Raw genomic sequence first — 14,918 nt, forward strand, 5'->3', positions numbered from 1 at the left:
GACGTGTAGTGTGAATGTGGCGAGGAGGAAACGTTGAAGCACATCATTATGGCGTGTCCAAAGTATACTCAGCAACGGGAAGAAACGTTTCAGGAAGTAAAGTCAAAGATTAACAATAAGCCAGTAGATTACGTCAGTATATTTAAGTCTCAATCGGTTGAGGCGTACGGCACAATTGTAAACTTTAAAAAATATAAATAAATAAAAGGATATATCAATTATTTAAAAAATAACTGAATTGACATGGTTGGGGTATAAAACTGATGGCAAAAAAAACCTTTACTACAAACTCTTCACGAAACAGTAAAATCCTTTCTGCAGTCTTCAAATTGCGTCAAGGTTATTGAAAGACGTCAAATATAACGGTGGCCTCTAGAAATAAATTAGTTCGCTAAGTCAAACTTAATCATGATTTTCACGAAAGTTTTTTTCTCATTCCAACAAAACAACTTGTAAAATTGTCCTAATATGTTTACATGCTTGGTACAAGTAAGCAAATGGGCCCGTGTTGCGCTGTGGGGTGTTGGCAACAAATAAAAGGCCGAAATGACTGTTTTCAACCGCAGAAACGGCGACTATTTTCGATTAACCGGCCAGTTCATATCGACCTGCCCTGATCGATACTCGTATCAGAAAGGGTCGTTGCACTACAGGTGACAGAAAACAAAAGAACATAAAATCATCCTCGGCCCACTGGAGTTCTTTCTTTAAAGCAAATACGCGAATAAGAGAATAGGTAAAGGTAGTATGAAGTATAAGAAGATAAATAAATAAATTAGGAGTGACATGAAGTAGATAAAGCGTGCAACATTTAATATTTTCGTATCCTTTGTACGTCGGTGTCTTTCTCCCAACGAACAAATTATTTTAGATTTTTTCTCATGTCAATGGTTTTAATATAATTGCTTTGTTTCAATTGACAGAACCAAGCGGTTCTTCGAGAACCGGTTGGCGTACATGTGACTTCCTACCACTTTCCAAACCTGTGGTATTTCATCACAATGACTTGTCAGACTTTTTCAGCCTGTCCTATTCTAATTCTTAATGCCTGTCATCAAAACTAGCCGATAAACCAGTACTTTGACGTTGCGTTTTTACTTGTTTCCTTAAAAGCCAGGGATTAATCACAGTTTGGGAATGTCTTATGTAAGGAGGGAGGGCAACTGTTAACGACAGGGTCTGGGGGAATTTGATACTCCGCCGAGAATGATGGAAGAACATTCAATCATTAGTGGTCAACGTCCTCCGCCACCGTGCCGTTTCACATTCCCTGGGACAACGGTTGTAGTAACAAAACATCCTGGACAACTGGAGGTTCCGACCAAATTTGGATATATGCCTGGGCGTTTATAGCGCTACATTTCAAACATGAGTCAAATTAACACAGCAGAGTTTAAAAACATTCGATCCGTTCAGACTTAGTTAAAGCCTTAAATAAACAAAACTATTTATTTGTTTGTCTTAATCATAAAAACAACGGCCATGAAATATTTTTAATTTTTTTGTAAATAAAATTTATCATCAGAATAATCACATAGATAACATGCATAATAGAGAAGAAGAAATAATAAAGTACGTCTTATAAAACGGGTGAATCAGCATGATCATTTTCCCCCCAAATGTTCATATTTCATTTTAAAATGAACTCCTTTATAGACTGAATAAATGCTCGATTTAGCCATCTTCATTGCTTATTTGACATCTAAACAGTATATCCAAGATGAATTTCTTTCTCTTTTTATTTTGGTTGTTGTTGAATTAATGACCCGAAATACTTATAGGCAATAAAAAGAAAAACAAGGTAGTTGTTAAGTTCATAAATACACACATCATACAAACATTTCTCTATTACCATTTTCCTCTTAAGTTGCAATTGTTAAAATTATAGGCAATCAGTTTATTTGCATCGAGTAATGATTTTAGTTAAGTATTTAGTAACAGTTTCATTAGTTATTGTCTAATCCGTTTGCAATTAACAAGCAATTTCTTTGCCTATACATATTTGTACATACGTATCACAAATGTGATCACAGTACGTTTATTTTACACGGTCACAGCAGTAAAACTAATGCCAGCGAATCTATGACAATTTTTTTGAGAAAACCTAAATTACTCTCAACCAATCCGTTTATTTCTCTTTTCACAAAAAGAGAGTTGAATGTGATTTTTTTTTTTGCTCAGCAACGATTTAGTTGCGAAGAAATTGCCAGTCAATTAAAAAACGCCCCCTGCAACTAGCATGACACAAGCCAAAGTTGGCACTCAGTTTGAGAGATAAAGGGACTAGGATTGCGGGTTCTAGTGATGATAATGACGTAGATAGGGTTCGAACAGTAGGGTTAGGATGGACTGAAAGGTTGGCGTGAAATTTTTCGAATCGGGAACGGATGAGTTGATTGACAAAAGGAATGGATAGTGTAGTGCTTTGACGATTCGTCGTACAATTGACTGGAAAGCGCTTGGTGTTAGATGGCTTGGCGTCCACTCCATACGTCCAAAGTGGTCAGAGGGAAGACTTGTAAAAGATTAGTTAGGGTTGAAAGCTAGGACAGATTTTGAAACCTTCGTAGTTAAGTCTTCTGTTAATTTGTTGTCTCTTATATCTCGTGGGGGTCTGCCGTCTAGGGATAGTCAGTCCTAAGAATATGACCTGAATGAAAGTCGGTATCTCTTTGTTGTGATTTGGACAGCATGAATGCTTTTTTTATTTTGAACGTACACTGAGCATATTTTTCTTCGTTCATTCTTGTCATCCACTTTTTATCCAAGATAAGCACAAGGTGTTCTTGGATGTTGGAGGTAGTACGAGTTAGAGTGCAAAATTGCGGTATCATCTGCGTAGGGATGGGACTAGGGGCATGTTTAGATAGTTCAGGCAAAACATTTAGTGTTTTATTATTCAACTATCACGATTTTTTGTACGAATGGGAAATGTATCAGCTTTCGCGTCCATTAGACCGACCCACAAGGAATCTCTCCTTCCCATTACAATTTTAATTCAAGGCTTACTTTCACAGAAATTATGAGAAGGACAGTTTCATGTTAAACGATTCTTTTCTAAATATAGTTTGATTACAAAACTAGATTAACAGTTATTTTGTACTAACCGAGGATATGTGAGAATGCAAAATTATTCAGCTATTCTGAGAAAGCAATAAAGATTGCATTAAAGATTATTTGTAAAATAAGAAATAAATCTAAGTACACTTAACGCAGGGTGAAGTATTTTATTTAAAATTAAGTCAGGGTTTAAACTATTTCTAATCCAACTTCGACACAGTTTATAAAGAAGTCTATTCAATAACATCATCAATTCTCAAATAATAGTGAATTAATCCATAAATTAGTATTAGAAGAAATGGCGAATCTCGGTATCCAAAAAAGGTGTAAATTTCAAAACGTTTTATAAGCTGGTTCAAATATTAACAATGGCAATTTAAGTCTAGAAGATCAACAAGGGTTTCCTTTAGTAAATACACAGTTAACAAATATTTGGCGATTAATGAATGAGCTATTTAAAAAAAAATTTAAGCCTAGAAATATTCCAGCTCCGTACTAGTGGAACTACAATCGTTTTATCCACAATAAAACATGTGCTTACTTAAGAAGATTATTTATTACTTAAGATTTAATAAGAATTAAGAGTAAACCGCCAAATATACCATAATAAAAAATTATTGTACATAATTTAGTCTCTTTAACATCTAAGATCTTCGTAATATATTTAAAAATCCATTTATAGCAATAATAACATACACAAGAGAATAATAATAACTGATAAGTAAGAGTTGTGATATATAAACTAACTTTGATGACTATAAATGGTAAATAAGTGTTTGACGAAATAATGATTTCAACTTTTATAAATATTTATACATTCCAGTTGGGTTTTATAAATTAATTCGACAATGAAAGCTTATCGATATTACTCCACATTTAAATTCTCGTAAAACTTCATTTAAAATTAATCCCAGAACGAAACGACAAACAATATCAGAACAAATTATTATACAATGGATTCGTTCCAATTTTAGTATATGTACCGCCGAAGCGAGTTATTAATTTCAAACACATTAAAAGAAGAATGGAAAAATCGCTGGGCTCGGCAAAATAGGAATAACCCTGCCAAACTGTGGCAGGTTAAGAAAGACGTCGGTCCCTGGTTCACGGAAAATGGGTCAAAAAGGGAAAAGGTCATACTGACAAGACTACGCATAGGTCATACAAGGATTACACACGGGCACCTTCTAGCAGGAAAGCGACCGCAAAGGTGCCCATTATGCAAAGATAGAGTAACAGTCGAGCACCTTTTCAATTGTAGAAGGCTCGACGTTTATAGGCAATATTTTGGAATATCATCGGACCTGTGCGTAGTCTTGGGGCACGGCAGCAGGCACAAATCGCTGTACCGGTACCTCAGGGCTATAGGGATCTTCAAATGTATGTAGCTTATGTGTGTTTGTGCTGTGCTTGTGTTGTGTCTGAAGTGTTTGTGTCGTGTTTGTGTGGTGTTTATGTTAATACATTAGATGAATGTAATTTATTTGCGTGAAAGGAATGGGTTATTTACCCCGCCCCGAGGAATATCGAGTACTCTGGGGTGAGTGTGTGATGTCTGGGGAGTAAAAGTAAGTTATTAGCGCGAATGGAGTGGGTTCGGCCCCGCCCCGAGGAATATCGAGTACTCTGGAGGAGTGAATGTGACCAGACTTTTATGTTAGTATTGTATGTTGTTTATATTTTACTCTGTTGGAATGAATGTAATTTAAGCATGAAAGGAAGGGGTTATTTACCCCGCCCCGAGGAATATCGAGTACTCTGGGGTGAGTGTGTGACGTCTGGAGAGTAAAAGTAAGTTATTAGCGCGAATGGAGTGGGTTCGGCCCCGCCCCGAGGAATATCGAGTACTCTGGGGAAGTGAATGTGACCAGACTTCTATGTTTGTGGCGATATATATGTTATGTATTGTATGTTGTTTATCTATTCTTAAATTGACAACCTGAGGTACTAACAAGAGGCTAGCTTTTTAAAATAACTACGTAATATACAAGTAAAAGCAGAGAGTCAGTAACCAGATCGAGATGCTCAAATGGCTGCAGTTCAATACAAAATACGCTAGAGAAGGATTACACGCGGAGGGCCGGCGATGACCTCAGCTGTTTGTCGGCCCATAAACCTTCCACTTTATATATATACAATGGATTCGGTCAGTTTCACCGGTAGGTCAGGGATATCAACAGGGTAAGGCAAGAAACGTCCTTACTTTAACCATTGCTCAAATCCACAACGAAGAAGTTAAAAAGCCGAAATGTGACTAACAACCAAAGCAGTGAGGATGGACAGACCAAAATGATCGGAAACGACCAAACTAAAGGTTCATTCAACCCTTCAGACCCCATGAAGAACTCTCACAATTTAATTTCTTTTTGTACATAGAAATAATACCCCTAACCATCCCTAGAAATAATACGACACATCGGAAGAGACATTCGATATTGCTGTTTAGATGTATATTCTTTGTAGCTAGATATATAACTTGTTTTACTCCTGGGGTAACTGGACAATCCCTCTATTTAAGCCAGTTTAGTTAGGCTGTCACTAGTGGATTCTGTCATTTTCAGTGGTAGGTCAAGGATATAAGCAGAACGATTCGAAAAACGAACCCATCTTCCATAAATTAATCTTTACGCAAACTCACACTAAAGATGGGAAAAAGCCGAAACGCGACTGGCAGACTAAAACAAGAGGATATGTTTACCAAATGGCCAAATTAACGGTTCATGTAACCTTCAGACCAATGCGGAAATCTCGCAATTTAATCTTTTTTCACACAGAAAGACAAAACGCTGCCTCAGAAATAGTCTTTTATATTGATGTTTAGATTTTTCCTTGTAGCTATATCACCCATTTTGTTCTGTGGAGTCACTTGGTCAATCACGATATGACCCTGTAAACGAAACAGACCTCCTCGAAGAAATCTCAATTATATTTTTTCCTTTGTAAGAACGGCTAGAAACACATTCTTGGAAGATTGCCATTTTCTCTGACAGTCAGGCAGGACTAAGAGCCCTAGCCTCATGCGAGGCGAAAGCAAAGATTGCCATTTTCTCTGACAGTCAGGCAGGACTAAGGGCTCTAGCCTCATGCGAGGCGAAAGTAAAGATTGTTTGGAACTGCATGGAGGCCCTGATGTAAGTCAGTGACACTGACCCTGGGCACTGGAGGCATAGAAGCAACAAAAAGATTGACATGTTGTCCAAAGAGGGGGCCAACATGGATCCAGCCACAAAAGAGCATAAAATCTTAAAACGGGGATCCGTAATGAGTCCAAAACAACTGGTGGAACAATACCACAGGTGTGAGGCACTCTAAGAGAATCATAGAAGGACCATCCGCAAAACTCACAAAAGAACTGGAAGGCAACCAAACCAGGATTCTGGTTGGCCTCCTGACAGGATATTGCCGCTTAAGAAAGCACATATACCGGATAGGAGTACAGACAGAAGAAATTCTGTGCAGATACTGCGAGGAAGAGTAGGAGACCGCAGAACACATTGTGTTTCTGTGAAGGTCTAGGTAGATTCAGATTCTTGCAACGAGGACAGGAAAAACCACAAGCAAGATCCTATACTAAACGCTATGGAGGCCGCTGGCAAAGCTATGGAGGCTGATTAACAACCTGAAGCTGGCCAGTGAGTAATAAAAAGCAGGGGAGCACAATAGATCTAAGCGACTTTTGGCCGCCTCTTTTATCCCTATCCCTTCCCTTGTAAGATAAAATTTTTGGGTGAAGGTGTTTCAAGGGGGCCACAAAACTTTCATATTATACATTTTAAACTATCCCATACAGAATAGCGTAAGTTTTATCCACGTCGTAAGGAAAATTTTTAAAAAATCAGAACCGTTAATAAATAAAGTTGTAATCGGCTTGAAAAACTTTTTCCTCTAACTTTTACAAGAGGCTTTTTTGCATTTGCCGCGGCGAATCGTTTATCCGAAAGGGTCGTAGTAAAGAGAAAACATTTGATAAAACAAAGTTCGATGGGATTGTAGATAGCCGAGCGTAACCTGGATCGATTGAAATGTTGGACATGGCCATCATTTTCCATGCAGATGACCCAGAAAACGGCCTGGGGGATCAATTCATTTTTCGCCGCGCTCTGTATTCGCTCCGTTGAAAAAGCAAATGCAAATTGGTCCAAAAGACAAAATACAATCTCTTAAATCACGGTTTTAGCGATTATATATTTTTTCCTGTACTGGGCAGACCTGTTGTTAAATATACATTGAAGTCTTTAGCAATTATGTTGAAATTTTATTCAATTACCCTTATCATACAATCAGGTTTTAATCGGTGCCAATCCGATCGGTTCAGCTTCCCAAACTTGGTTAGCGATTTTCCCCCTGATTCATTAAATAATACTTACACAATTATAGTTATTGTATATTGTTTTGTCGTTACCCAACACCTCTTACGTAATACCTAAGGAGAACGACGTATTTGCCAGGCCCGGCGAGAAAAACTCACATTCCTTGCTGAATGTGATCGTAATGCTGCAAACAGCAATCAAGAAAGCGAATTCTGGACTTCAGATCATATTTTACGTCTGCAGTCCAAACGAAATACACTATAAGCAGACAGTATTATTTAAAAACAAGTGGTTCATTATCAAACATCTCATCATTAGCTCAACAAATTCTTCAATGACAGTTTATCATAGTCTCTTTTTTCTCTAAGATAAATTACTATAAAGCCGTTCTCTCTCACCCTCCAGCCGTTCATGTAATCAAGTAGTTAATTTATCGCATTAGGCAGGTAGGCTAAGAAATTATTCCGTAGATTCGACAAATTAGGAACTATTGGAAAAGAGTCATCCATCAAAGGAATGCCTTCAAGTAAGTTCATTTTTCCAGGGTGAATTTGAGCAATTTGTTTTAACCCCCCCCCCCCCAAGAACTTCAGAATGAAGTTGAAATCTTTAAGACAGTCCACAATGCCGAAGAAAATTTACGACATAATCCATTTAGGACGAAAATAAGAAATCGAAAATCTACTTGATTATACAGTCTATTTTAAGTACAATTTATCATAGAGAGTTTATTTTTCCCTGTTACTAAATGATTCGTCTTAATCTTAAGTTTTCATCAGTACTCTCAAGTTCAGATATATAAAAAAAACAAAGTCGTCTAATCACCGACATATCAGCTCCATCAGGGTCTGCATCTTTTCATCCAGGCGACTAACGTAAAACTAGCCACTTCAATATGACGAAACTAATGATTAATCAAAAACAATTGATTAAATACAGTTTTTCCATAGAAAACCAATGAAACTGCTTTCAAATAGGCAATTGGCCTTTTCGTATCAGCTTGACATGATTTTTTCTAAAAGATATTCAATGGCTGGTCAGGGATGTAAGCAGGGTGATGCAAGAAACGAACCCTCTCTATCCACCGACAGAACCTTTAAAGCTCGAACTTTTAATATCGTCTTGGTCTAACCATCCTCGCTGCTGCTTCTATAAAGAATATTTCGACAATTAGCTAACATTAATTGTTGGTCATGACATAAGCAGGGCGAGGCAAGGAACCAAACCGGCTACTTCTACCGGCAGCAATTATTAAGCTCGACTTTTGAAGATCATCATCTTGGTCTGACCAAACTCCCTGTTGCGTCTATAAAGAATATTTCGGCAAGTGGCTAACATCAATCAATTGTTGGTTAGGACATAAGCAGGGCGTGGCAAAAACCAAACCGTCTACTTCCACCGATCAGCAAATTAAGCTCGAATTTGGAAGATCATCTTGGTCTGACCAGACTCGCTGTTTAGTCTATATAGAATATTTCGGCAATTTGCTAACTTCAGTTGTTCGTCAGAGCATAAGCAGGTCGAGGCAAGAAACCAAACCGTCTACGTCACCGACAGTAGTTATTACGACCATCTTGGTCAATGGTTGGTTTTGGTCAGGCAAGAAACCGAAACCCATCTACAAAAGTGTATTTAAATTGTATTTCTATTTGAAAATATTATTGGATTATTATTTGCAGTTTGGTCGTTTCCAATAATCTGGCCAGCTTCCTGTCTGTGTTGAGGTAAGACACAAGACTAAATATGAATAAATAGTTCGATAAAAACATGACATATGTATATGGCCTGCCTAGTTGTCGAAAAGCAATAATACTTATCAGGGATATAAGCAGGGATAGTCAAGACTTACAGCCGTATGTGCCAGGCCAGGATGATCAGTAACGACCACACTAAAATCGTTCTGCAAACCTCAGAGAGAAATCTCACAATTTATTGTTCTAATGTATCTTCTAACCCAGGTCATGTTAAAATTGAAACGTCATGCCATCCGGTTGTGACTAATTGTGGAATAAATGAAAATTAGGAAATCAAAGAGCTACATCCGTAAAGTATTAAAGTTTTACTTGGTCCTTATGAGTTTTTTGCCATCATCTATTTATTATCTTTTGATGCGGATGGTTTACTCTAAGTAATTGTAAGTTTTACCTCAATGAAAGTTAGGAAAAAGGAAGTTATACAATACGCATTGTCTAGAAACTAATAAGTCTTAATTGCAGGCCGAGACAGTATTTAGAGGAGGTAGACCGAATTACAAAAACAGGTTGGTCCGTTCAGAATTCCCTCCGCTTCCTGTGCGTGACCAATTGTTATTCAAATGGTCAGCTCGGAATAGGCCGATGCCTTTTAGTAATTAGAAGTTTCCTCGAACGGGTCCGTCGGCCGGTTATGAGGAGTTTTCGACTTTTCAATAACGCAAGCGTTCTCCAAGGGTAGACTGGCAAAAAGCGAGCCCCTTCCTTCGGGGCGGATTGTGCGGGAGTCGCAGGCGTGCCATCTGGCCAGGGTGGAAAAGGACCTCTTCAGGATCGGGGGACAATGGCGTTTTTTAGTCTTAGCCGGGGAGACGTGATGTTGAGAAAGACTAGAAAACTGGTACCGTCGTACGTGTACTGTAAACACTATCAACTCCGCATTGTCTTCACGCTTCGCTACTTCTCGCCCAATTCCCATTCCTGTTTAACAATTTACGTGGACAACATCCAGCCTTTTGTCGGGCCATGATGCTTTTATCAATTTTTTCCGACCAAACTTCATTAATTCTTTATAACTCTTCGTCAGAACTAAAATAATAAAGATGGTTTTAGTTGATCCGAGAGCAGATGAACATATTTTATCCTATAATCTGAGGAAGCAGATAAAGCACAGCGTGAAACGTCAACTATCGAGACTAGACGGGCCCACAAATATCGATCAGATAACAAAATTAGTACTTTATTTCAAAAACAACTTAAAATGACTATAAAGTCTTTTGCAATAATATAAAAGAACATAGTCTGCAAGTAGTTTTTTTATGTAATGCCACTCCTTCCATACACGTATATTTTTTTTTTAAAATAACTCAATGGCAGTAAAATGTATGAAGAACCTATTCCTTTCTACAATAGCTGATCAAACTAATGTTTGTACTTCCTTTCTTTTTTAGGAGGAAACTTAATGAAGAAGAAAGTAAAATTGTTTTCCAAACTTATTCAGACTGCAATTTATATTTATATGTGTTAGAAGGTTCTATTTTTATTTTTATTTGTTAAAACATTTAGTATTATTTATTTTTTGTGACTTTGAACAACTCCCTGCTATCAATCACAAATTATTCACTTAATGATAGCAGGTCATAAAAGGATTTATTCATTTATTTTTATTAAATAGCTCAATAGTAATTGGTTAACGTAGAAAACAAAACAATCCAGTGTGAAAATCCAAAGGAATCTCAAAAATTGAAATATTCCGCAGTATATTTCAATAATGATTCTATTACATTTTAGGAACATCAAACATTTTAAAAAGCCCAGTATCAAAATTATATCGCGAAATTCATATTAGCCACCAGTGTGATTTTTTTTCTCAGCCAAAAGTCTAGACAAAAGACCAAGTAATCTTTGGGACAGTAATTATATTGTATAATAACATGAAAAAACATATGCATGTTTTTTGCTTTGAATATTGGGTAAAAGATTGCATGAGTACAAGCTGTGAACCGTGACATCTGGTGAAATTTACATATTTACGCATTTTCATGATTTTTAATTAAGACTCCCACTTACAAACTGCAATTTTACACAAAAATGCGTTAGATTATGTTCAATTTTATCTATAAGCTGGATGACTGTTTATGTAAATTACATGTGCAATATGCAAGCAAGTGCCCTTCGTAAAGATTTAGACACCTGTTGAATAATTGCGGCTAGTTTAACACAATTCCGTTAATTTATTAGGGAAATGTTCTACCGGTGTGTTCACTTATCGAGAATTTAGACCCTTCTCAATTTTCAGACTGAAAATTTACGAAGGCGATGTTTATTTTGATATAAATGTGTCGTGTGTTAAAGGTGACCTTTATGAAAAGTTAATTATTCTTTTTATTAAGGTCTTGGTTGAGATGAAAAAGTTAGTGTCACGAGCGAGATTCGAACCCACGACCTTCGGCTCAGTACGGCGCTGCTGTAACCACCTGAGCTATCGTGACTTCGATTCACTCGTACACCAACTCCCCATCTCAACCTACTACATTTCGAATTTTCCCTCTTTTTGCCATTTTTCAAATGTCGTGTAAGCCGTGGTAGCTCAAGTTAGAGAAGCGGCGTATCGAGCCGAAGGTCGTGGGTTCGAATCCCGCTCTTGACACTTACTTTTTCATCTCAACCAAGACCTTACACAAAAAGAATAATTGATTAAAATAAGTAATATGGTCAATTAGACCACTAAATGGATTTATGAAAAATGGTTTCCCATCATTTTGATCAGACTATGTTCGTTGTTTTGGCATGTCAGGTATGTTTCACCTGCTCGCCATCATCAGTGGAAAAATTTCACTCTCCTTACATACTTTTAGTTATTTTACAATATACCAAATTGTTAGATTTCCTTTAGAGTTTGCAGGGTGATGAACCGGTAGTTTGGTGGTTTCTACTAGTATTGACCCCAATACTTAACTATTATTCAGATAAAATAAAATTGGACTATTTTATAAAGTAAACTGAAAGTGGATATTCTTGCATTTGGCTTTAATTCATAACTAAAACATTAAAAATACCTCGGATTCAAACAAAAATATCATCTTTCACAGTTTTCCTCAGGAAACTAAACCCATGTCAGACCGAGCCCGGGGTACAAACGGCCAGAGGAGGGCGGTTGCAGTAATTGGCGGAATGAGTAATATAAAGGGTCACAAAGGATGGGCCGAGCACACCCTTCTCCATGGATACAACCGACTCACATGTCATTTAGGCTTTACATCATTGCTCGTATGACGAAGACCCCCGGTTTATCGATCCGACTACACTCCGATTATTTAATTATGCGACGATTTCCATCGCCTGTGACGCGATTTCCATTCGTGTAATATTGTAGAAAAACAAGTTGATTAAAATTGTCTGACCTTAAGGAGGAGTTGACTTGCATAACGAATAAGTACCTGAAACAGAAATAAAATTACTTAATGACATACAAAGCAATTTCGGTTTGTGATTATGTTAGTAATATTCTCAACACTCAGCATAAAGAATTAAGTGAAATTTAGGAGAGAAGGAAGTTGGAATAATTTGTCATGCCGGGCAGCCCTATGCGTCACATTCCCCATTCTTCACCGGGAGGCTGGCTCAGTGCCGAGCAATTGATCGCCTGTCGCCATGGATTCCGGTATTGTTCGTGCATTTTCAGAAATCGAGGAAAGGTAGTCAGCCGAAAATTGGGGGGGACGGTGATCCGCCGGGGAGAGGATATCGAGGGCCAAGATGGCGTTGCCGGAGTGAGACGGATCCCCTTTGCTCTAAATATGGCCTGTGCTACTATTTTCCCCGACGTCGGATTTAGGATGATTGCCCTCCTGCATACCTGGGACATGGGCCACCTTTCCCAAACCAGACCGATAGTTTTTTTTCCTCCCTCTTTATGCCAACCCCCCCTCATTACAATGCCGTCACAGATGTCCCGGCAGGGAATGTTCTAGGGCTGGGGGCTTCCTTTTAAACTACATCTCGTGTTATAACAAGCAACGTTCAAGTAAAACCCAATAACAGTATTCGACAACAGCCATGGTCGTATCACTACATAAATCGAACGGGCAATTCTTTGATCTAACCAATCAGAAAATAACGATTTGTCGCAGCACACTAATGAGTTTATAAGCAACCTTGGTTCAAATCATACAAAATTTTTCTATCGTTTCCGAGTATCCTTTTAAGTCAACAAGTACGAAAAAAGAAATGTTTCAATTGTATGATCAACTTTAATATACCTGGAAATTACTTGCGTAAAAACTTGTAATAATTTATTTATTACTATAATAATCACCTATTTTTAATATTTAGATCAATACTTGCGAAATTACCAGTTTTAAATAAATTAAAGGTATTCCGTTGTGAAATATATAGTCATTTTTATGTAATTAATCAAAAGTTTTAATATTTCATATTTGAATTAGAAATTTTCATGTAAGATCCCAGTTTACTTAACGACAAACTTCATTCAAAAATATTTTCCGGTTTGAGAGCGACTTCTGTCCAATCATCTTCAAGACTTCAAAAAGACTTTGAACTAAACTAAATGATAGAACGTGGAAAACGTGAGAAAGGATCTTCAGAAAGGAGAAAAGGCCTAGCAAACGGGTACAAAACAAAGCCCAAATTTTTAGGATATTGGGAGTGCTTCAATCTATGATTATCAATTATCATAATTCACTAGTTTTCGTGGACCGCTTGACCACGATAATACGACCACCAAATAATACCTTTCAATTAATTAATCTGTTTTAAGATGATGATCATAAAGACATCTTACCCTTGATTAGCATCGAAAATTATATTACCACATATTTAATATATAGCACGAATAACATAGTCTGGTACCATATTTCGGTTCAGTGGTACCTTCATTCCCTTGCTTTCCCTGTTTAAACCCTTCACAAAGGACTAAAGATGACCTTTCATTCAAGTTATAAAGCTTCGATGAAGTCTTTAATTTTAAGTATTTCATAGATGGTATGGTCTGTCTGTCGCCAGTGCATTTGGAGAACTTCCATATTTGGTCAAAACTATAAGCAGCCTACCAATCTACGTCTTTATTCACATAGTATTTTCCATCACTCTAGTCTGCCTTCTCTCGCTGTTTTGGTATTAATTTCATAGTCAAAATAGAGGCGTAGATGGGTCAGATGCATTATGACATTTCACAACCCAGAATAGACGAATCGCGCCTGACAAAACAACAAATAGTTTTTCATGGTACAAATGTACACAACGAAAGAAATTTAGAACTTTAAGGCTTGTAAGGAATATAAGCAGGGGGTAGGCGAGACAACAAATACACCACTGACAATGCGCTAAATGCCGACACACGACAGACAAAACCAGAGCGAGAATAAGCGGAGTATGAGGAGTACCAGACCAAGTAGTTTCTCTTGGTGCAAGAGTAAACAACGAAAAAAATTTAAGAGGAAACTTTAATAGTTTAATGCTTGTAAGGGCTGCAAGCGGTAAGACAAGGCAATAAATACACCACTGAAGATCTGCCGATACACTCCTGCAGACAAAAGCAGAGAGAATAGGCAAACCAAGATGATCAGAAATGGGTTGACCGGGCTGTTCTTATGCTATAATGAAGCTACAATTTAATTTTTAGTTATGTGACTTCCCTCCCCTCAATCTGGTTACAACCCTGACCAACTACCGAAGAGGCGAAAGCCGAAACGCGTCTTTCAATGACTACGAGAATGATGGTCGGAAACTTATTGGTGTGGTCGAAAAAAAATTTCTTAAATATATTGTAAAAGGCATTTTAGTTTTACTGCGAGTTTCGAAAAGCCTCCATCAGATCGACGAATACACCTAAACT

General features: G+C 37.4%; 1 protein-coding gene across 1 annotated transcript in view; it reads right to left on the minus strand.

Annotated features, from left to right (window-relative positions):
• Positions 1–14,918, minus strand: part of LOC106664199 (bromodomain adjacent to zinc finger domain protein 2B-like) — a 223,267-nt gene that overhangs the window by 174,823 nt on the left and 33,526 nt on the right. The gene's annotated exons all lie outside the window — the stretch shown is intronic.

Source organism: Cimex lectularius, unplaced genomic scaffold, assembly GCF_000648675.2.
Source record: "Cimex lectularius strain Harlan isolate CLEC.00 unplaced genomic scaffold, Clec_2.1 scaffold119, whole genome shotgun sequence".
In the NCBI taxonomy this organism is placed as follows: domain Eukaryota; kingdom Metazoa; phylum Arthropoda; class Insecta; order Hemiptera; family Cimicidae; genus Cimex; species Cimex lectularius.